We start from the raw sequence: 24863 nt of genomic DNA on the forward strand, positions 1-24863 counted from the left end.
GTCTTGGAGGGGAGTAGGAGGTAGCGGGACAGTCTTTGGGGATGTGGATCAAATGCAGGAGCGTACCCGTCGCACAGCTCACAATCCTCGAGCTGGGGGATACGGTTGTCGTCGTGGGGTCCGGCGGGACCAAGAGAGTCTGTGGGGGCCGCGAGTCACTCAGCAGGGCTCGGTTACAAGTTCGGTGGTCTTACGATCTTCGAGGAGCCGCGAGTCACTCAGCCGGGCTCAAGCACAAGTTCGGAGGTCTTACGATCTTCAGGGAGACGCGAGTCACTCAGCAGGGCTCAAGCACAAGTTCGGAGGTCTTACGATCTTCAGGGAGCCGCGAGTCACTCAGCAGGGCTCAGGTACAAGTTCGGAGGTCTTACGATCTTCAGGGAGCCGCGAGTCACTCAGCAGGGCTCAGGTGTTCCAAGGCGAATCTGCCGGACAGTCCCAGAGCACTCCTTGTTATAGGGCGACCCCTCTTTGATGTCCGGAGCCTGTGCAGGCAGGGGTCTTGTCACCTGGGGGTCGCTTGTTGGGGGTTTCCTGCCATTGTCTTTTGATCCGTTCAGGGCCGGGTCGGGAGGAGTCCCAGACACCCAGCAGGCGTGGAGCCAGCCCTCGGGGAGGCCGGCAGGTCGATCGAAACCCACCGTCCCAGGGAAGCGCAGAGGTGTGATAGAAACTGCTCCTCCCTCTCTCATCCCAAGGGGAGCGTGATGTCCTCCAGCCGGAGTGGCGCCTCTAGGCCAGGGTCGCGCTGGGGCCGGGCGGCCATCTTGTTGCATGAAGTGGGCACGCGGGCCCGGTGTGGCCGAAGGGCAGAAGGCCACGGACGGGGAAGTCCGGGTTGGGTGCGTGCGAGTTCTGGTGGGAAGGATCGGCTAGGCCGTGGGTTTGGGGGCTGGTGTGAGGTGCAGGGGTCAGGTCTAGCTATGTCACGAGGGCCGGGTCTAACATCTCTCCAACCAGAATCAAATAGAATCTATAGGGGAAAACAGAGATTTCAGCAGCAGTGATTCTGTTGATTCCCCCAGTGCTGAGGGTACCGGACAGTCTGAGGAAGAACAGGATCCCGAGAAAGGTCCAGTGATAGAAGGAAACACTACCAGTAGATGTGGACGCACAGTTGTTATGCCTAGCAAGTTCAAAGACTTTGTATGCGATTAATTAGGCTGTTTGTTTCAACATACTTTATATGCTCTCTACCCACTATTCCTGCTCCTCTTCTTTCCTATAGGGAAGGAGATGTGTTGTGTTGCACTTCAATAGATGTTGCCCTTAGCTTGCCCCTCTTAGGCTCCCCTTCCCCCTCCTCGCGCGTCCCCTGCCCTCACGCTCACCTTGCTATGGCATTCTAGAATGCCAGCTGATATTCTCCCCCTGACAGTTTACATGTGACAGTTGGTGGCTTTCTCACCTTACCGGCTTCGACCCTTACGCCCTGCTCCAGCCGGTGTGTTGTATCTTAATTTAAGAATAATCTTCGAAAGTCTTACCTTGCCTGAGAATACTTCGTAACACTGTTATCGTTAAATAACCTCTCTCCATCATTCTCATGTGTTGTGAAGAACCTAACATGAAAGCTCAGGAGCTTGTCAACTGAGGTCTTCTTAGAACCTGCTGTGCTGCTTGAACGAGACTGCAGCACAGCTAAAGAGTCTTAAAAGCGTATGTAAAACAGTTTACATATAATGTGCATGCCTACCCGCCCCTGTCTATTTTAATTAAAACTGTCGGGACGCCGGGACAGTCCACACAAAAAACACGTGTCTGTCTGGGGTAATCAGGGAAGCCTGGTTAGCCTCCTCATTCTACACGTATGTATTTGTAGCTCCGTAATACCTTGGTTAAAACGGGTGTCAGTCTTGTTGCCTGACGTGCTGGAATACACACAGGGTTCCCACCCAGATGGTGTCATGCGTGGTTATAAATAACCTCTCCCGCTCATTCTGCTGAAAAACACTGTTTTTGCGTCATAACGATTTAACCAATCAGAGTGCGCCTCCCTTCAGCCGTAAATGTAAATTATACCCAGACAGTCACCTGCAGTGCGCACCTGCCACACCCGCTGTCATGGAGATGCCCCGCGCGCCCCTGTCATTACTGGTTTCTCCCATGCAGTAATCAACTACAGCTGTAGTCAGCATGGCGCGCCCTCGGCCCTCCGCGTGAGGGCACCGAGAGTAGAGGAGGAAGGCTGAAGAACAGGGCGTAGCGGTTTCTTACCATTCATTGTGCTGCGGCTCCACCTGCCGCCAACAATGAGATACTGCAGCTTGAAATAACAAAGCATACCACCAGATTTACAAGGCCAATTATGTTCATGTCTGGCCACACTTCACGAAGGGCTTGAATGGTCTCCTAGCATTGGCCTTGTAGCCTATTTACTACCCCTGAATGACATGAATACCCTGACAGAGATTCTATAACGTAGCCTCCCTTTAGGTCACTACCGACACTGTCTGCATTCCAGAGCCTTTCACCTACAAATCATAGATTCCTGGTCTTTCAGTCTCAGAACGTTTATTGGCAGGTTCACTGTTATCGTCTGCACCGCTTCTGTTCCAACAGTAGCCGTCAAACTTTTTTTATCCGCCGAGTTCCTCAGGGCTACAATGCTAACATTTTCAGTCATCAACCACGAACATCAAACCTATGGAAATTTAAGTCTGTGATGAATGTCAGTATCCTTTGGTATTATCATTAAGTCAAGGTGTAACAAAACTTAATTTGAATAACGGTGTGACCCAGCTTAAACTGGGTTTAGACTACTAAAAACATCTGGAATACTCACCTATATATATTCACTTAGATTGCCCAGTGCAACCTTCAGATTGTCTGTGAAAGCAATGAAGTGCACCAATAGAGTCATACGCAGCCTCCGATATTGTTTCCCAGGTTCATCAAGTGGTCATTTCCTTTTTATCTGGACTGGAAAGAAAGTTCCTCAAATCGTGTAGTTTGTCAGAATAGTGAATGGTGTCTTTTTTTGTACGTGATTCTCATCCTTGATGGACCAGAGACACCATGTCAGATGTCCACTTGCTCTTCCGCAGCAGGATATTCTTCCCAGAATGTGTTTTTGAGAGCTGGGCACATTACTCCGAATGTGACTTTCGGAATTAAACAGAGTGGGTTGAAATGAGAAGGCATTTTGAGTACAGGAAAGGGTAATACAGCAGTACTTTTAAGTATTCTTACATGCTTTTGTAAATTGTCCTTCCTATTACTGTATGTGGAGCTAACCTCTAAATTGTTATCCTTGTCAATAACTCCTGTCCAGATTTCCCACCCAATACCCTCACTAGTTGTATCACTTCTTTAATGGCATTGTTCAATTTCTCAACCAACCCATTGGTCTCATGGCCATATAACCCACATTGTTGATGCCGTATGCCTCAAATATTCAGAAACATTTACATTTCTCTAGACGTTAATTGAACACCTTTGCCAGGCAATATGGTTTTGAGAAATCCCTCACTGCTGAAAAATTAATTTAGAAACCTGATGACTATTTTAGTTACAACGTTTTTGACAATGGGCACTTCTGGCCCAATCAAGTATATATCTATCAATGTTAACAAGTACTGACAATTCTTTACCCCATGTAATGGTCCTAATATGTCTTCCCATGGTTTGTTCAGCAAACTTCTTTCTTTCAGGTGTTTCTCTTTTGGTTTGTATATTGTGCTATTTAAACTACATTCTATGCACACACCTCCTAATTGTTGGACTTGTTCATGTCACCCAGGCCACCAGAAATCCTGACATAACCTTGCGTTTGCCTCACTGATCCTGTTGTGACCTTTATGTGCTAGTAGTATTCATTTTTCTCTTGGGAGTCCTTGGAGAATTTACTCTTGTGCCTCTGAATACTAACCCCTTCCCCCTCATAGACAGTTCTTCTTTCACCTCGTTGGACCTGGCCCTTTTTGGCGTAAGTTCCCTAAACTTTTTGCCTTCCGCCCTAGACCTTTTTTTGACATGGAGTTGCCAACTTAGATGCTTTGGGCACTTTGCCACTGCTGATCAGTGTCACACTGCAAGAGCTCCCTGTATAAAGTGTTATGGTAATTGGTTGTCCATAATTGGTATGTTTGCCTTACTAATAAAGTCCCTAGTAAAGTGCACTGTGTGTGCCAGGGCTGGTAATGCAAATGCTACTAGTGGGCCTGAAGCACTAATTGTGCCACCCACACAAGTAGCCCTAAAGAGAGAACTCAGACCTGTCACTGCAGTGCCTGCGTGCAGTTTGTTAAACTGCCATGTTGTCTTGACAAGTGCACCCACCTGCCAGGCCATACCCTTCCCTTTCCATCCACATCAGACACCCCTATGGTAGGCCCAAGGTACCCCCCTAGGCAGGGTGCAGTGTCTGTGAAAGGTAGGACATGTACTAAGGTGTGTATCATGTCCTGACAGTGAAATACTCTCCATTTCGTATTCACTGTTGCAAGGCCATCTTGCCCATGGGACAGAAGGGGAAAGTCTGTGTAATATGTTTCCAGCTTATCTTCCCAGAGGCTCAATATGGAGAGGTGAAGTTTAGTGTGCCTGAATTCACAATTTAATAACACATCATTTTTGTGAAGGTGGTTTTTGCATTGTGTGTTTAGAAACCCCACTTTTAGAAGTGGCTGGTTTTCTTGTTCTAACAATTCTGTGTGTCTCTGCCTGGTTGTGGATTGACTGTCTGGATTTGAAAGTGATAGGATCTGGGAAATGTATTGACCCAGGGGAGGAGGTGAGACAGCAACAGGCTGACCTGCATCTGGAGTGTAGGGGGCAAGAGTAGCCCCTGGAGGTGAAGAGGCCTGGGCTGCTGCCATAAAACAATGGCTCCATCTCCTGCTGAGTGATTGAGGATCCAGACCCCCACTATCAAAGGAAGAAGGTCTCACTGGCAGGGAGACACCCAGAACTGGTTTTGACAGGGTTCAGTGCCCCCTGAACACAAAGACTTCAAAGACATTTAGGGCTATAACTATGAGAGATGAAACCCCTGGACTTTCGACTGATCAAGACTGAAAAGTATTGAAACTAATTTGTGGTCAAGAGGAACCTCTGCCAAGGAAGAAACAGCTGAAGAGACTGAAGGAAAGGACTGACCCTTGCTGTGTGTTCTGGGGCTGGCCTGCAGTTTGCTGATTTAACCAAGGAGAGGCTAAGGGACTTTGCTGTGTGCTGTGTCCCCCTGCTTGAAAGGACTTTGCTGTGTGCTGTGTCCTGAAGTGACTTGTCCCCAAGGGCCTGAGGAGAGCTGGCTCCCTGTTGTGGAAACTCAGGAACATAAAAGTTTCCAAGTGTGTCTCAGCGATGCTGTGTGCGTGTGCTTTTTGCAGCCTGAGACCTTCGTAAGAACTGCCCCGTGATCGTGTGCACCCGGAGTCCAAGTGAGTCTCAGCGACGCTGTGTGCGCGTGCTTTTTGCAACCTGAGACCTTTGTGAGGATTGCCCTGTGATCGTGTTCACCCAGAGCTCAAGTGGGTCTCAGTGACGCTGTGTGCGTGTGTTTCGTGCAGCCTGAGACCTTCGTGAGGATTGTCCTGTGATCGTGTGCACCCGGAGTCCAAGTGAGTCTCAGCGACGCTGTGTGCGTGTGCTTCGTGCAGCCTGAGACCTTTGTGAGAAATTGCCCCGTGACTGTGTGTCCCGGAGCAGTCTTGTTCTCTGCTTCGATCGACAGCTTGACCAGAAGTGCTGCGATCGTCATTGCCATCGGCCCGGACTGGCATCCCCAGAGAAGCTGTGAGTTCACTGCCGCCGGCCCGAGCCTGCCTTTGCCAAGGAGAGACCTCGAACCATCACAGTCGGGGGGTCCAAGTTCCACTGCCCAAGATTCACGAAGTCGCATCGGAGGCCCAAGTTGTGAGGAGAGGAGAGTGAGATCGTACCCCCCAGGTAACGCTAAGTGAGCGTGCGTGTGTCGCCTCCTGGGGTGCGGTCTACGAGAAAAACGCTCTCGGCCTTTCTCATCTTTGCAGCTCGAGCCTCTGCTCAAGTCTGTATTCCGGCCCGTACTAGCCGAGGAGTGGCAGTACCGGGGCCGGAGTGTGGAGCGGCACTTTGTTTTCCATCGTGACAGTGTTGGGGCTTTATTTTGCCAGTAGCTGACCACGAGTCAGTAAGAGTGGCATAGAGACCGTCCAGAGCACCGCGATCAGTGCCGGAGTACCTTATTGTTGCATTACCAATTGCATTATTTTTGCATTACGAACTGCCTGATTGTTGCATTACGAATTGCATTATTTCTGCATTACGAACTGCCTGATTGTTGCATTACGAACGGCATTATTTTTACATCACGAAGTGCCTGATTCTTGCATTACGAACTGTATAGCATTGCATTAGGACTGCATGGGATCATCGAGAATTTGTCATTAATACTGCAAGAACCTACAAGGGCTGGCAGGCCTAATAACCGGCAAGGTGAAATATTACAAATACACATATGTTGGATTTTTATTGTGTGGTCTCATCGTATATCTTTTTTATAAACCTATAGATGTTTTTTATGAAACTCATGTGTAGTCCATTTGTGGAATTATCACTGGGTTACTTGGAGTGTGGATGCAAATACTATACACATTTGCGTTGGAGATAAGCCTGGCTGCTCGTGCCAAGCTACCGAGGGGGTGAGCAGAGGCTATCTGATAAGGTGTCCTTCCTTTCTCTGACTTAGAGGCAATGGTCCCTATTTGGACTAAGGTACCTACCTCGGTCAGCTGGAGACCCTCGGTTCTAACACACCCACCAATATTTCTTGCACTCTTTGCTGCATATTTCTTCCAATATTCTTTTATATTCATGCAGTCTTCCTGCTAACAACACATACCATCACTTCTTTCTACTCCTCGCCCTCATCTGCTATTTCTTCCTCTTGATTTTGTTCATCTAGTAATCCAGGCAATCAGCTATTCTGTTTTTCACTCCTGAAATGTAGTCAATCTCAAAATCACACTCTTGTTGAGCTCCCGTCTATTTCCAAAAGCTATTTAATATCAAATCGATCTCTTTCATTGTAAACACTTCTTTTATTGATTTCTGATCTGACAATCGTTTTCAATCCAAAATCTGTTTCCCTACAGGGAATCCTTCAATCACTTTGTAAGCTAATATATTGCTCATTCTTCCCTTTTAACAATGGAATAGTTTACTACTGCTTCTTTTTAAACCTCTAAATCGAAGTGGGATTGCGTAGCCATCTTTCTCTTCCCATTGTAGTATTACAACATTTAAACCTCCAGTATTGGTATCTGTCACTTTCACTCATCAAGTTTTAGGGCTTTGTAAATAATGCAGAATATTTTAAATTTAATCCGGGCCTCAACAGGCAACCAATTAGGCTCTTTCAGAGTGAGACAGATGTTGGATCTCCTCTTGGTGGAGATGAGCAGAACTGGGACATAATTGGGGTGAGATAGAACTGAAGGACACCAGCCACTACAACATTGTCTCTATACAGTTGTGAGATAATGAGTGAATGGGCAGCTATCTTCAGTTGGTCACATGATAGAATATCCTTGATCTTAAGAGAATGGAAAAAATTGTTGTCAGATATTGCAGTCCTTTTAATGAGGAGTGCTAGGCGTAAGATGTTGCTAGCAGTAAAACCCAAAGATTTTACTGTTGAGGTGAGGTAAAAGTCCTCCAAGCTGAGTCGAGCTAGAAGGCAGGGATCACATTAATTTTTGAATTTAGGTGTGGTAAGGGGGGTTTCAGTTTTTTGGAGTAACATGTAAACTATCTACTATATTTCTTTACAAACAAATGTGTAGTAGTGCTGTGTGTCGCACTAGATACAGCATTGGTATTCAGTAATACTTGTATGTGTTTGTGATGTCACTTGGTTCCTAGATGGAATGCAGGAAGAGATTTGACTGAAGAAACAGCAGTTAGAGTTTAGCTGTTGTTGACTCCAGTTACTCCTCCTGTGCAGTCTCTATTACAAGAATAAATCTGTGTTCTTTCAACTTATGTACGACGTAATTAATTCAATTATATTGGCAATGATCAGTGAAAGTCTGCGGCACCCAAGAGCCGTCTAGAGTGACCACTACACTTACTGTGTACACCGCCAGCTGTGAAGTTGGACTTTATCACCCTACCACCAGCTGTGAAGCTGGACATTATCACCCTGAGGCGTTTTCTAGTGGGGAACTCGTCTTCACGAGAACTAGCATACACCTGTATTTGGCTACAAAATGTGAACAGAAACTGGTATGATCAGTGCGCATTCTCAACGCTTTGTTTGTGTTATGTTAAAAAATATTTATAGAGCACACACACACCATACGGTTTCTTGGCGCTTGTGGTAAGACTCTTTTTGTTGAGGTAATACAACACAATGTTGGATGAGAGGTCTGACGTACTGTGACAAGTGGGCTGTATAAGTGAGTTCATGCAAAGTGTGTGGTCTCGTACACACTGCATGGCTGGATTTGTACGTGCCGCTATCGTAAGTGCGTGCGGCCATCTTAGATCTCACTGGATTATATGGTTATCGATATAGAATCTGATGTTAGAAACCTACGTACGTAGAACCATCTTAGATTCTCTTGAACTAAATAGTTATTGGTCTAGAATCTGACATATTTGTCAACGTGCCACCATCATGGGGGCATTATTTTCTTATCGGAACAAGCTCAGATATAAGTGTGCAGCATCGAACAGCTGATATTATGGTGATGCGCACACCATGCTTGATGTATGACATTGTGATGCGCACACTACAACACAATGTTTAAGGTGCTTGTTTATTTAAGTTTTGTAAGAAGCAAACATCACGGTGATGTGCACACCTCTTCATAACTAATTAACGGTTAGTGTGCACTTGAATTTATGATGCAATGGGTTGCTCACAGGGCAGTACATTACATTTCAAGGGCAGTGTATTGGAATGTAATTTCAGTACCTGCACATCAGTGATATGCATACCTTAAAGACACATGTATTATGGTGAATCCATTTTAATGTTGTGATGCAGTGTTGAGGAGGAGTATGGAATGTTGCATGTCAAGGTGCTGAGTTCAGTTTATGACAGATATGTGGCACAGAAAAAAAACTTTTAAGTGCTGGGTGAAGTACCGTTAGGTTCAATTGTAGTATGCAATCTGTTGCGCCTCCACTGCCATTTCTTTTGGTACCTGGAAATCTCCCTATTGCGTGGAAAATCTAGTACGATGCCTTTATCACATATCTGGGGGCAATTGGAGCGTCATATTATAGACCAGAAAGTGAGAAACAAAATATTGCTTTATTCATTGGGATTTGAAGGGAGATCTGTGTTTAAGCATCAGCCACCTTTTGTCGCTAATAATGTAGAAGAAGAGCATGATGAATAGATGGAAGCTGTAAAAGAAATTAAGTTATGTTTTGACATTCAACCTAGTCTTTTACTCATTAGGCACAAATGCATCAAGCAAGAACAAAGGTCAGACAAAGATGTTAATGCTTTTATTTAAGCCCTCAGGAAATTAAGGGCAGATAGTCAATTTGAGGGATTTACTGAACAGATAGATTGTCAAGGATCAGTACATCTGAAAATGCTCTGGTAAGACCATGCAACAGAAGCTTCTTTCTATGCAAAATCCATCGCTCGAGGAAACCATCTGCACGGCGAAGAGTATAGAATTGTCCAAGACATCTGTTAAAGAACTTGAAGAGAATCCACAGAAGCTGTAGGTGCAGTTAAGGTCAAGGAGGTGAAATCTAGCACAATGACACAGGGGGTCTATAGACAATTTTTCAAGCAGACCAACACATGTTTTAGGTGTGGCAATGCTACCCATGCTAGGGGGAACAAAGTGTGTCACATGCAGGATATGTGGTAAGGTTGAAGAACCAGAACCTTATGGGCCTGGCAGCGCAGGGTACGCCTTAATCTCCTGGGTTCTCCTGCTTCAGCTAACAGAGACACAGGGACACTCTGTCGGCGTAAAAGATCAGATTTTATTAGCTGCAGCTAGTACAGTTGTCCTAGAAGTACACACGGTATGTTCTCAGGAGACTGCCACTTCACTCCGTGGCGCACAATCTTTTATAGTACATAGGTGACATATACATTAACGAAGGGCACACCTAAAACATACATGAAGAACCAATAAGAATAGTCTGAAGATAAGTCAGAGCTGTTAGACCTGTCTGCTTCTGAGAGTCCCCTCACACCATGATTTATTTTGTTCCCCCGTGCCTCCTAAAATTTGTCGCTTTTTATTTGTCTACCAGGACCTTTTTGTGTGTTGTCCCATGAGGTTAGATGCTCCTTGACGCTCAGTTGCTCACCAAGTTCCTGGCACCTATGTACAAGGCGCCGGACGGAACCGGTGGCATTACACACTGAGGTTGTCAACCCTAAAATGGTGGACACCATTGTCCCCTATGAGAGTGACTCCCATTGGAGTCCTTCTGACCTCTGACCCTTTGGAGGTTTTGGCGCACTTTGTGTAACCTGCAAACCTGACAGGAATCCCCTCAGAAGTTACAAGTACACAAAATGGCTGCCTTAGGAAGCCCAGTATGGTGGCTCCTAATGACCAAAAAGACACCTTGGAAGGGCCATGTCATTGACACAGCCAGGGAAGGTTCTGGCACGTGCTGGCACCCCAGGGCACTGGCTATAAAAGGCCCAGTCCCTGGCGGCCATGATGAGAAAAAGTGGAGAAGAGAAGAAACATAGAAGAGGACTTGACACCAGATTGACACCTGCCCTGTTCCCCCCCCCCCCCGAGGCAGCTGATAGCGCAGGCAGAAGTACAGCCGAGGTTGTTGGCGTGGACCCTGACTGGCGTTCCAGTCAGAAGCGCGAGCAGTGACCTCTCACCTTCAGCGCCTGGCCAGCGAGTGCCCAATTGCCCCTCAGAGACTTTGGCCATAGTTAGAGCCTCCCCGCCTCCCCCAGTGGTGAGATCGCGACTGCGACCCTTGACAGGGCCCCTTCAACTTAAGTGCCTCCTGGCGGGCGTTCGGATCTCTCCGAACCCACAGCCGTCGAAGCGCTGATCGTGGACAGAAGGTGAGGTGCTGCGCTGGGGCGGGGAAAGGCTGGCCTTCATTTGGGCGAGAGTACCGTCTCTGCCCTGCCCGAGTGACTTGGGGACTGTTGTTGTGGGCGGGAGCCCCCCCCCGTGAGTGAGATCGGAGGGAGGATCGCGGAGCCCCTGGAACCCCCCTTCGCCCTTGGGAGAAGGGCCATACCGACTGGAGCGCTTACCGGCGCAGCTAAAGTGAGGTGGGACCGTCTCTTCCCCTGAAGTTGCCGCATTGTTCCGGGACTGAGGTGCGGCTCCAATTTTGAACTGTGCGCGCAGGTAGTTTGACCCCTCCGGCAGCCCGTTCAACGGTCTGAGGACTCGTGAACTGAAGCCGCCTTCGGAGACCCCGCCTGCGTTGACAGAAGCGCACAGACTCCTCCGGCCGCAGTAGTATTAAACCGGCTGGCCGCGGAGTGTAATTGCCGTAGTCATTGTATGTCTTTATCTTCCAGATACACGCGCAATATGCTTAAGTGCAACTAAAGGATTATCACGAGTATCTTGTGCCCAGAGAGCCCGAACCCGTGAACACTTCAAAAACTGTAAGAGCGCGCATTCCGCATTAAATGGCAATCTAAATGTGTTTACCCTGAAAGTGATTAATTGGTGGCAGCGATACCAGTATGACCCTGAGATATTTATGTGAAACGATCGGTATCTAACTTGCTATGCAACTGTGATGTTTTGCTGATATTTATTCCAGTCATTGCTGATATTTATTCCAAATGTATTGAATCCTGATATTTATCCAGTATATTTATTTATTAGAGTCCAACCATTTATTCCTACGCAACCAGTACACAGCTAATCAAACCCATGTAAGAAAGGTGAATGTGATTAACTAATTGAACTTCTTCCAACCCAGAGAACTTTTACATAAACGAAACATATTTATCTATAACAGTGGTGTGGTGTCCTTCTTTTTATGTGGTGTGCAAGGAGTTATTATTTGGTCATAGCCGGCTTAACACAACAGCCTTCTACCGCCTTGTCACTCGAGCCAAGCTACCCCCCTTTGAGCTGGGCTTGCCCATCCCAGGTCCAACATAAAATTGGTGGCAGCGGTTGGGATTACGAGCCGTGCTGTTGTGAACCTCATAATAATTCAGTGTGCATCACAGGTACACACCCGGAGTATTCTCCCAGCGGCCTTCTAATTCTGTGATTTTGTTTTTTTAAAATTCTTTCCTGGAGGTGGGTGGAGGTGATCCTCAGAGAAAGTTCCTATCTTCATAACCTACTTCGGGGTGGTGGTCCACACTTTCAACTGACAAAAATGGAATTCAAAATGTCAGAGCTGGAGACCTATACTGTGGCACAGCTCAGGGAGTTCTGTCAGGAAAGGGGAGTGTTCGTTAGGCGAGGAGCCAAGAGAGAGGAGCTCCGTACTAGTCTGCGAGCCTGGGTGGAAGCACACACGGAGGGAACGGTAGAGGAGGAGGAATGAGACAGGGAAACTGTCATGGAGATGATTACAGAATGTCCCCTGCGGGTGGGTGCGATGTCTATCAGCCCCAAGGTAGCCTCACGGGAGGGCAGTAGTGTGTCATCAAGAGGGTTATCAGAAACCGAGTTAGCCGACAGGAGAGAGGAAAGACAGTTAAGGTGGGAGTTGGCCAAGCTGGAGATGGAAGGGAGGAGGATGGAACATGAGTTCAAGTTACGAGAACTCGACCTCAAGACCATTAACAATACTCCGGGGGGTGTCGAGTCCAAGGAAATTGCCAGGGAGCCCAGGCCCCATTTACCAAAGGATGTAGTCGCCAGTTATTCCGCTGGGGACGACATAGCCAAGTGGCTGGCAGCCTATGAGGTCTCCTTAAGAGCCCATGGGATCCATGAGAAGCACTGGGGTGGTGGATTATACCGGTACATGCCTCCGACAGGAAGGGATGCCCTATTGGCCCTAGACCGGGAGGAACAGGTAGACTACCCCGCCATGAAGGTGGCGCTCATTAGGAAGTTTGGGTTGACCCCGGAGAAATACCGGCAAAGGTTTAGGGGTAGCCACAAGCTGAGCTCACAAAATTGGGTTGACTTCCTGGATTTTGCCAAGAAAGCCCTGGAAGGGTGGGTCCAAGGTAGTGAGGTGGAGGACTATCAAGGGTTGTATGACTTAATCCTCAAGGAGCATCTACTCGAGAAAAGCTTTCCCGAGCTGAGGCAACACCTGGTAGACAGCAAACGTACTTGCCCCCGTAAGCTTGCTGAGGAGGCGGACATTTGGGCAAGTACCCGAGTGTCCACGAAGGGGACTGGAGGAGATTCTCAGAAGTCCGGACAGGGCGCTCCCCTAAGGAAAGAGGGGGGAGATAACAAGAAACAGGAGTTCTCCAAAGGCCCCCAAAATAACTTTAAGGGGAAAAACACCTTTTCCAACTCTAAGGCTAACCCGCAGAAGAACCCTAACCCTGGCCAGAGTCAGCAGCCAAGGGTTGTCCATTGCTTTGAGTGCGGTGGTATTGGACATTACAAAGGAGACCCGAAATGCCCAAAGAGACCACCCCCTCCCGCTGGAGGAAAGGCCCCGGGAGTCGCTAGTGTAGCGCTCGGGGAGGAGATGCCCTTAAGTGAGGGAAGGGAGTGGGCGGGAGTCACCTTAGTGTCCCTGGGTGATCGGGAGATGGTTCCAAAGATCCAGGTGCCCTCGAATACTACCAAGTATGGGCAGTGGGTCACCATCAATGGCCATAGAGGGGAAGCTCTGAGAGATACAGGAGCCAGTATGATTATGGTAAGGAGTCATCTGGTGTCCTCGGAGCAGGTGGTTCCGGGCGTTCTTCATCCAGCCGCACTGGCTGACGGCAGAATGGGCCACTATCCTGTGGCCGAGGTTCCCTTTGAGTGGGGAGGGGTTGCAGGTCCACTTCGAGTCGCCGTAAGCCCCGCCGTGCCAGTCGATTGTTTGCTGGACAATGATATGGAGCACAATGCTTGGAAGGAGGTGGAATACCGGACTCATTCGGAGATGCTGGGTACACCTGATTGGGCCTGTGTGAGTACCAGGTCGGCGACTGCTCGGGAGGAGAAGTCGCAGGGGTCGGAGTCTGGAACAATGGCCCACCCCGTAGCTGCTGATGAGGGAGCATGCCGAGGACAGGAGGAGCCTGCCTCGACGTCCGTGCCCCGTGAGACGGATAGGCCACCTACGGAGGTGGACCCGGAGTCCACGGAGGAGGACATGGTTCCGTTGGAGAACTTACCTATCCCCGCTGATTGGCGAGTGGAGGGAGGTCCGTCCAGGGAGGAACTGAGCAGGAGACAAAGGGAATGTCCCACCCTCAAGGGTCTGAGGCAACAGGCTGAAGCCCAAGCAGTGGGTAACGAGTCTGGGAACTATTGTATTTACTGGGAGGATGGCCTCCTCTACAGTGAACCCAGGGCGCCAGTGCATGGATTGTCACGGGCCCTGGTAGTCCCACAGTGTTACCGAGCCTTCCTGTTAGAGTTGGCTCATGAGATTCCCTTGGCAGGACACTTGGGTCAGGACAAGACCTTTGCCAGGCTTGTCCCCCACTTTTATTGGCCTCGAATGAGGGTGGCGTCCGACGCATATTGTCGGTCGTGTGTGTCATGCCAAGCCAGTGGGAAAACAGGGACGAAGCTGAAGGCTCCCCTGGAACCACTTCCCGTCGTTGGCACCCCCTTTGAAAGGGTGGGCATCGACATTGCTGGGCCCTTAGATGCACCGACAACATCCGGTCACAGGTTTATCCTGGTACTGGTGGATCATGCCACAAGGTATCCAGAGGCAATTCCTCTGAGAACCATCACTGCACCGGTGGTGGCAAAGGCCCTGATGGGGATCTTTACCCGAGTGGGTTTCCCCAAGGAAGTTGTGTCTGATAGGGGGTCCAACTTCATGTCAGCATACATGCGGGCAATGTGGAAGGAGTGTGGAGTGACCTACCGGTTCACCACTCCTTATCACCCACAGGCCAATGGCCTTGTGGAAAGGTTCAACAAGACATTGAAGGGTATGATCAGAAGTCTACCCGAAAGCCTGCGGAGGAAATGGGACGTCCTCCTACCCTGCTTACTTTTTTCCTACAGGGAAGTGCCACAGAAGGGAGTGGGCTTTAGCCCCTTCGAGCTTCTGTATGGGCACCCTGTACGTGGACCTCTCAGCCTGGTGAAGGACTCATGGAAAAAGTCTCCCCGGAAAGTTCCCCAGGACGTGGTGAGCTATATGCTGGCCTTCCGGAGCCAAATGGCTAAGTTGTGGAAGCAAGCTTCTGACAACTTGGAAGCCAGCCAGGCAGTGATGAAAGCGTGGTATGACCACAACGCTCACCCAGTGGAGCTGGAGCCTGGACAGAAGGTGTGGGTGATGGAACCGGGAGAGCTAAGCGCTCTTCAGGACCGTTGGACAGGCCCATATGAGGTATTGGAAAAGATGGGCAAGTCTACCTACCTGGTGGACGTCAAGACCCCACGGCATCCACGTCGGGTGCTGCATGCCAATCGCCTCAAGCCCCACTATGAGAGGCCCGAAGTCATGTTGATCCTGGTGACTGATGGATCGGAGGAAGAGGACACTGAGCCTCTCCCTGACCTGTTGGCGTCTCAAGAAAAGGATGGGTCATTGGAGGGAGTGAAACTCTCACCATCCCTAACTCCGGAGCAGCAGGAGGAATGCCGCCAGGTCCTGGGGTCATTCTCTCCTCTGTTCTCCCTTGTCCCGGGTAAGACCCATCTGTGTGTTCATGACGTGGACACCGGCGACAGCCCACCTGTGAAGTCTAAGTCTTACCGGCTGTCGGACAAGGTGAAGGCCAGCATCCGAAGTGAAGTAGCTAAGATGCTGGAGCTCGGAGTTATTGAACCTTCAAATAGCCCTTGGTCTAGCCCGGTGGTTTTAGTTCCTGAAGCTGCACCACCTGGCACCACGCCAGAATTGCGATTCTGCGTGGACTATCGAGGACTTAATTCGGTCACGAAGACCGATGCTCATCCGATCCCTCGGGTGGATGAACTAATTGACCGGTTGGGAGCTGCCCAATATCTGAGTACCATTGACCTCACAGCAGGGTACTGGCAGATTCCTATGACTGGTGGAGCGAGGGAAAGGTCAGCCTTCTCCACACCTGATGGACACTACCAGTTCTGTGTGATGCCCTTTGGGCTCAAGAACGCTCCTGCAACCTTCCAGCGGCTGGTGAACATGATCCTCACTGGGAAGGAATCCTTCTCTGCTGCTTACCTTGACGACATTGCTGTCTTCAGTAGCAGTTGGGAGGATCACTTGCAGCACCTGCAAAACGTTCTCCAGGCCCTGGAACAAGCTGGTCTGACGATCAAGGCCAACAAGTGTCAGATTGGGCAGGGGTCGGTGGTGTACTTAGGTCACTTGGTGGGCCGGGGAACGGTGCAACCCCTTCAGGCAAAGATTGAGGCAATCGTGGCCTGGGAACCCCCCAAGACCCAGACTGAGGTCCGAGCCTTCCTGGGCCTCACAGGTTACTACAGACGGTTCGTGAAGGGGTATGGCACTATCGTGGCTCCCCTTACTGAACTCACGGCCAAGAAGCAACCCAGGAGAGTCATCTGGACCGAGGCTTGCCAACGAGCCTTCGACACTCTGAAACAGGCATTGTGCAACGCTCCAGTTTTGAAGTCTCCAGACTTCTCGAAGGAATTCATTGTCCAGACAGACGCATCCGACATTGGCATTGGGGCGGTGCTATCGCAACTCAATGAAGAGGGTCTGGATCAGCCCGTGATCTTCCTGTCACGGAGACTACTTCCCCGGGAACAGAGATGGAGTACAATTGAGCGGGAAGCCTTTGCGGTGGTCTGGGCACTGAAGAAGCTGCGACCATACCTGTTTGGTTCGCACTTCCTGGTTCAGACAGACCACCGACCCCTTCGTTGGCTCATGCAGATGAAGGGGGAAAACCCAAAACTGTTGAGGTGGTCTATCTCCCTACAGGGAATGGACTTTCGGGTGGAACATCGTCCCGGAGCTGACCACGCCAATGCAGATGGTCTCTCCAGGTATTTCCGCCTTAGTGTTGAGGACTCCCAAGGGGTTGGGTAGCTCTCCCCACTTTCAGCTGGGGCGGACGCGTGTTAGACCTGTCTGCTTCTGAGAGTCCCCTCACACCATGATTTATTTTGTTCCCCCGTGCCTCCTAAAATTTGTCGCTTTTTATTTGTCTACCAGGACCTTTTTGTGTGTTGTCCCATGGGGTTAGATGCTCCTTGACGCTCAGTTGCTCACCAAGTTCCTGGCACCTATGTACAAGGCGCCTGACGGAACCGGTGGCATTACACACTGAGGTTGTCAACCCTAAAATGGTGGACACCATTGTCCCCTATGAGAGTGACTCCCATTGGAGTCCTTCTGACCTCTGACCCTTTGGAGGTTTTGGCGCACTTTGTGTAACCTGCAAACCTGACAGGAATCCCCTCAGAAGTTACAAGTACACAAAATGGCTGCCTTAGGAAGCCCAGTATGGTGGCTCCTAATGACCAAAAAGACACCTTGGAAGGGCCATGTCATTGACACAGCCAGGGAAGGTTCTAGAACCTTCTGGCTCGTGCTGGCACCCCAGGGCACTGGCTATAAAAGGCCCAGTCCCTGGCGACCATGATGAGAAAAAGTGGAGAAGAGAAGAAACATAGAAGAGGACTTGACACCAGATTGACACCTGCCCTGTTCCCCCCCCTGAGGCAGCTGATAGCGCAGGCAGAAGTACAGCTGAGGTTGTTGGCGTGGACCCTGACTGGCGTTCCAGTCAGAAGCGCGAGCAGTGACCTCTCGCCTTCAGCGCCTGGCCAGCGAGTGCCCAATTGCCCCTCAGAGACTTTGGCCATAGTTAGAGCCTCCCCGCCTCCCCCAGTGGTGAGATCGCGACTGCGACCCTTGACAGGGCCCCTTCAACTTAAGTGCCCCCTGGCGGGCGGTCGGACGTCTCCGAACCCACCGCCGTCGAAGCGCTGATCGTGGACAGAAGGTGAGGTGCTGCGCTGGGGCGGGGAAAGGCTGGCCTTCATTTGGGCGAGAGTACCGTCTCTGCCCTGCCCGAGTGACTTGGGGACTGTTGTTGTGGGCGGGAGCCCCCCCCCCCCCGTGAGTGAGATCGGAGGGAGGATCGCGGAGCCCCTGGAACCCCCCTTCGCCCTTGGGAGAAGGGCCATACCGACTGGAGCGCTTATCGGCGCAGCTAAAGTGAGGTGGGACCGTCTCTTCCCCTGAAGTTGCCGCATTGTTCCGGGACTGAGGTGCGGCTCCAATTTTGAACTGTGCGCGCAGGTAGTTTGACCCCTCCGGCAGCCCGTTCAACGGTCTGAGGACTCGTGAACTGAAGCCGCCTTCGGAGACCCCGCCTGCGTTGACAGAAGCGCACAGACTCCTCCGGCCGCAGTAGTATTAAACTGGCTGGCCGCGGAGTGTAATTGCCGTAGTCATTGTATGTCTTTATCTTCCAGATACACGCGCAATATGCTTAAGTGCAACTAAAGGATTATCACGAGTATCTTGTGCCCAGAGAGCCCGAACCCGTGAACACTTCAAAAACTGTAAGAGCGCGCATTCCGCATTAAATGGCAATCTAAATGTGTTTACCCTGAAAGTGATTAATTGGTGGCAGCGATACCAGTATGACCCTGAGATATTTATGTGAAACGATCGGTATCTAACTTGCTATGCAACTGTGATGTTTTGCTGATATTTATTCCAGTCATTGCTGATATTTATTCCAAATGTATTGAATCCTGATATTTATCCAGTATATTTATTTATTAGTGTCCAACCATTTATTCCTACGCAACCAGTACACAGCTAATCAAACCCATGTAAGAAAGGTGAATGTGATTAACTAATTGAACTTCTTCCAACCCAGAGAACTTTTACATAAACGAAACGTATATATCTATAACAGTGGTGTGGTGTCCTTCTTTTTATGTGGTGTGCAGGGAGTTATTGTTTGGTCATAGCCGGCTTAACACAACAGCCTTCTACCGCCTTGTCACTCGAGCCAAGCTACCCCCCTTTGTGCTGGGCTTGCCCATCGCAGGTCCAACAAGAGCCAATAGAAAAAGTTGGAAAACAGAGTAACGAGTAACTCGAAGAAGCCTCTCCTCCAACTGTGTTTGCCACCCCTCCCCACAGGTTAAGGTATTAACGTGTCTGTAACTGACTTGCAGGTGGCGAGATACGTTTGTGTGTTTTGGAGGACAGTTGTCAAACGAGAGAATACGAGCAGAGGACAGCGAAGGCCAGAAGATAAGATAAAGTCAGAAGAGAATAGTGTGAACCAACAGATAGTTGAGACAGGGATTAGAAAAACCAGACAGGGATTAGTGTACTCGGTCAGTCTCTAACACCAGCTTTGTAAACAGAGGCAGAAGGCTATTTTGACACGATATTGCAGGAAAAGCAGAAAAGACTTTGTTCGTCGTGCTGCCTGAGTGAGGGCAACACAAGATGGCGGCGGAGCACAAAATGGAGGCTCAATACGATCGTGATCGAAAATCGAATTTCCTCAGACCCTCCTTTTGCCAGAACTCAGGCAAGATACACAGACTCACGTTAATCTGAGTCGATGTCGATGGCCATGAGGTCATCGAGCTGTTGCTGTAACATCATTTTAATATTCTCTGTTCTTTGTGTCTTAGGTTTTGGGATGCACACAGTGGCACAAAGGTCGCAGATGGCGGGACCACAGTGCATACAAAGACAACAAGAGAAAACGATGGCTAAAACCATACCAAGGAATGTTAGCACTTTCCAACCCCATTTGGACAGTAGTCCCCAAAACCATCCCAATAACGACCAATCTCCTTCGTCCTGATGAATCGACTCGGAGATTATATGTAATTTAGAGATGGCCTGGTATACTGTCGGAGCATCATCAGGTATATAAATACAGCAACTTGATTTGATCAATTTACAGACTCCACCACGATCTGCAAGAATAACATCTAAGGCAACTCGGTTCTGTAATGTCATAAGACAATCCGCCTGTAGTTCCGCTGTAATATTACTCAAAGCTCCTACAGTGATGTCTATGGTAGTCTCTACAACACGAACCAGTTGTCTCATATTCCTGCTGTTTGCCATAGGACCCCAAAAAGGAAGAAATCCTTTTAGGAAGTCTCCTCCCTCTTGTCCTGCTGTGTCTTTGGAATCAATAATTCCTCTGCCATATCTGTTTTTATGAAAATTTGAAGAAGCAGTGTATGTAGGGGGAAGAAGAAAAGCTATATAGCAAGTTCCAGAAAAATCAGTCGGCAACCACGTATAGGCTCTATCGTGACAGATAATACGTACCCTGAGATGGCACTAACGGCAGCGAATTCTGAGATGAGTGGATGTACGTATGGGAACAAAAGCTTTTTCTCTGTTCGGTGTCAGTAGTCTGGCCATTTATTTGCAAACAGAAATTGCCTTGATGAGGTACAGTCCAAATTGGTGGAGATTTTCCCTGTTTAACCTTATCACTAAGGCTAGTGATATAATGAGTGACGTTCCAATTAGTATATGCTTTTCTCTCATCAACAGAAATTTTACTATTTTCCATGATTTTAGCCATAGCTCCCATTCCCTTTATCAATGAACTATGACTGAAATCTGGTCCACCAATATAAGAACTGACAGGTCGTTTAAATCGGCTTTGATAGGCGTTAGAGAAAATTACAAAATAAGCCCAAGCAGAACCTTCATAAGAGAACGGAAGGACTAAATATGGCATCCCTTTTTCTGTGGTATTAAGCATTAGTCCGCACACCCAACAATCGGTTGTATTAATTACTAATTGGTGTTGGTGTAATAAGTGGATAAATGAATTATTGTAATATTCGGTTCTTCTAACGAGTTCATGTTGAGGAAGTGTATGAAATAGATGCGGAGAGACAGTAGAATAAGAAGGCACAGTAATAGAAGAAGGGACAACTTTTTGCTGCATAGCATAAACAATCCAACCTATACACGCCAATAAAATACATAGCAATATAAAAACACATAAAGTTATACCACAACGACTATACATTATTTTACAATGATTGTCTTTCATTTTGTTCTTTCTCTCTCTTTCGCCTAATGTAGTCTCCATCTTCTAAATGGATGCTCACGGCAATCTTCCTTAATCACTTGGTCACGATTGTCTGCCGTCCTATGACACTGCAAGTCCTGCAGGCCTATTGCCACTACTCAGGTCACAACCAAGACTCCTACCGTGACCCTGCAACCGGGATAGAAACTACATAGAAGAGAGAATCTCAAGTTTTCTTCTTCAGTCTAGGTCTTAAATCGTAGTGAGCCTTATCAGGTACAGTCTGATCCTGAAACAATGTTCGTGGATTCGTGGTATTCAGACGAAAATGTGGTGGAACAGCTTCTTGGAGAATGTCGTCGTTTTCTTTCTCTGACAGTGTTCCATTCAAGCGTGCATCACTAAAAGGTATAAATCGGGGAACCTTCTCGCTTTCAGAGTCACTTATACCCTTGCGGACCCACCGATCAAAGGGCAAAGGCAAAGGAACCTTCTTACAGTGCACGCCGTGAATCCAGTTTTTCTTTCCTTCAATCTTCACTGCTGTACTGTAACAAGGCGTACTGGACTGACCAGGAAACCAGCCTACGTGCTGACGATATGCACTGTCCCTTTTACCCTCTTTATCTTCAGCAGCCAGAACTGTCACTCCGGAAATCGGACATCGGGACGGAGACAGGCAAGGAAGAGTCCTGTTACTTTAATTGGGACGAATTCAGCACAAGGCACACCCCCGGTGATGACGACGAGGAATGACGGCCTTCTAAATACGGAAGTAGCAGAAGCCAGGTGTGCGCGAACACAGTCGGAGAGGAGAGAGAGACGCGAGCACTCGGAGAGGAGAGAACGGATGACAAGGGACCGGACGAGAGAGCAGCAGCCAGGACGAGGACGGAGGCGGCAGAGCCAGGAGGCCAACGGTTAGGTGACTCGCCCCACCACGTTTCTGGAGAAGCGTGGCACCAGCAGGTACGGGCTCGTATCCTGGGCTGGGCGGGGCGGCATAACGTACAGAAACCCTAGGGAGACTCCTATCCCGGTACCCGTACCCTCACTTCCCTGACACTTATAGTAGGAAACAGGCACGGTGTATCTCCTCACTCCCCCTCCCCTCACTATAGTCTGATAAGCGAACCATATACTGACCCCATCTCCCTTCTCTCTTCCACGCATCACGGGGACGGATTTCTACCGCCGGCAGCCCTAACCCGACATCCTGGACCGGAGAAGCGGCGGAAGGAAACTCCACTACCAACGTGCCGATCCTGAGCCATCTGACGACATCCCCCTTCCCTTCTACAGGCCATATTTGCACAAGAAAAGACTGTACAAAACAATAAAACCCCCTTCAACCGATACCCCAGTCTCTGAGCCTTCTTCCATCCCGCAACATGTACGAGTGGTCAAGAGAACCTGATGGGGTTCTCTCCAGCGAGGCTTCAAATACTTCGTCCTTTGAAAATTCTTCACACAAACCCAGTCACCTGGTTGGATGGAATGACCTGAGTCTGTGGAGGCCTCTGGCAAAGCGCTCTGAACCTGTTGATGGAGAACACGCAATTTAGTTGTGAGGTCGTGCAAATAATCAATCAACATTGGGTATGGCAAGTCTGAATACTTTTTAGGGCGAGGGACTCCCCATATATTAGCTGGGCGTCTGAAAACTATCTCATAAGGGTGAAGTCCCAAACGAGAATGCACAGCCGTTCTGGTGGATAGACGAGCCAAAGGTAGGGCATCGGGCCAACTAAGGCCTGTACTAGCCTGCGCTTTCGCAAGCTTGTTTTAAAGTACCATTGTAACATTCCACTAGACCCGCTGACTGTGGATCGTTTGCCGCATGGAACTTCTGTTTTATACCAAGACCTGCACAAACTTTTTGCATGACTTGGCCCACAAATTCACTCCCATTGTCACTCCAGACAATGCGCGGCAAACCAAACCTAGGGAAAAACTCTTTCAGAAGTACTTTGGCTGTAGACAAAGCAGTATTGTCTTTCAGGGGGTAAGCTTCTATCCATCTGGAAAAGGCACATACCACCACTAGAACATATTTGAGATTGTTGCATCGTTCCATGTGAATGTAATCGATTTGCAACACCTCAAATGGATAGGTCGGAGGAGCAAAATGACCTTCTGGAGTTGGGGTTCCCTTTCCTGGATTGTACATTAAGCAAATAATGCAATGTTTCACTACATTGTCTGCACACTTTGGGATTCCTTCATTTTGCCACACTGGAGCCAGAAGTTTGCATATTCCCTTCGCACTTAGGTGGGCTGGACCATGCGCCATAGTAACTACAGGTAGTACATAAGCATCTGGTAACAGCCAACGTTGGTGCTCGGACAATTCCACCCAACATCCTATCTCATCTAACATTCCTGTACTTTCTTTCCACCAACTCAATTCTTTCTCTGTAGCCTCTTCTTGAATTGATTTCACACTTTCTACTGTGTCCTCATACATTCCTCTTTCTCTGACCCAATTTGCAGGGCCCACAACATACATGCGACTTGTAGAATTTCTGGCTGTCTTTTTCGCTACCTCATCCGCAAATGCATTCCCGCGACCAACATCGTCAGTAATCTTCTTATGCGCACTACACTTCACAATTGCTATCTGGGTAGGCAAAGCAAGTGACTCAAGAAGGTCAGTCACCAACTGACCATGTTGTATCTTAGTGCCGTGGGAAGTAAGGAATCCCCTTTCTTTCCACAAACGTCCAAAATTGAACGCCACACCAAAAGCGTACTGGCTATCGGTATACACGTTTACTCTTTTTCCTTTGGATAACACACACGCTCTGGTTAAGGCTATCAGTTCAGCTGCCTGAGCTGAATTATGTCTGATGCGTGCTGTTTCCACGACTGTATGCAAGGTAGTAACAGCATAGGCTTAAGTTGTCTCTCCATTAGGAAGCTTAAAACAAGAACCATCTACCCATAGCGTTCCGTCCGGATTCACTAATGGCGTATCTGTTAAGTCAATTCTACCTTTTGTCTCTTCCTCAGTACGGAAGAAACAATCATGTTGTTCTTGAACACCTTTCTCTTCTGAAAGAGGCAACAAAGTAGCTGGATTTAAAGTATTACATCGTTTGATATGCACGTGACTAGCCAAGAGCGTCAGCTCATATCCAGACAAACGAGCACTCGTAAGATGCTGTGTTTTTGTTCTGTTTAGCAAAGTATCCACTGCATGTGGTACCATAACAATGAGAGTTATATCTAGCACCACTCCAGCAGATTGTCGAATAGAAATTGCTGCTGTCGCTTTAAGACAACTAGGCAATGCTTTAGCTACTGGGTCTAACGTAGCCGAAAAATAGGCACATGGTCGCTGTTTATCTCCAAATCGCTGTGTTAAGACTGACAACGCACAACCTTCTCTTTCGTGAACATAGAGCGTAAAAGGCTTACTGTAATCAGGAGTACCTAGTACAGGAGCGGAACACAGAGCAGCACGTAAGTCAGTAAAACTCCTCTGACATTCGTCAGTCCATGGAAGGGGCTGAGGCGTATCCTTCAAAGTGAGTGCCAACAAAGGTTTGGCCAACAGAGAGAAGTTAGGGATCCACTGCCTACAATAGGAAGTAATACCCAGAAAGGCACGTACCTCTCTTTTTGTGGCTGGCACAGACATTTGCGCAATTGCTTGGATGCGTTCTGGGGTTTATCGTCTTCCCTCCTTTGATAAGAGATGACCCAAGTAGGTAACCTCTCAGCGAACATTTTGTAGCTTAGAAGGTGAAACCTTATGATTAAGATCGGATAAGTGTCGCAACAATGCAACCGTCACATTCTTACATATATACTCTGAATTAGCAGCGATTAACAAGTC

At 48.6% G+C, this 24863-nt stretch overlaps 1 protein-coding gene across 1 annotated transcript in view; it reads left to right on the top strand.

Annotated features, from left to right (window-relative positions):
- Positions 1-24863, top strand: part of LOC146784326 (poly(ADP-ribose) glycohydrolase-like) — an 868511-nt gene that overhangs the window by 134912 nt on the left and 708736 nt on the right. The window lies entirely within an intron of this gene.

Source organism: Triturus cristatus, chromosome 11, assembly GCF_964204655.1.
Source record: "Triturus cristatus chromosome 11, aTriCri1.1, whole genome shotgun sequence".
Taxonomy (NCBI): domain Eukaryota; kingdom Metazoa; phylum Chordata; class Amphibia; order Caudata; family Salamandridae; genus Triturus; species Triturus cristatus.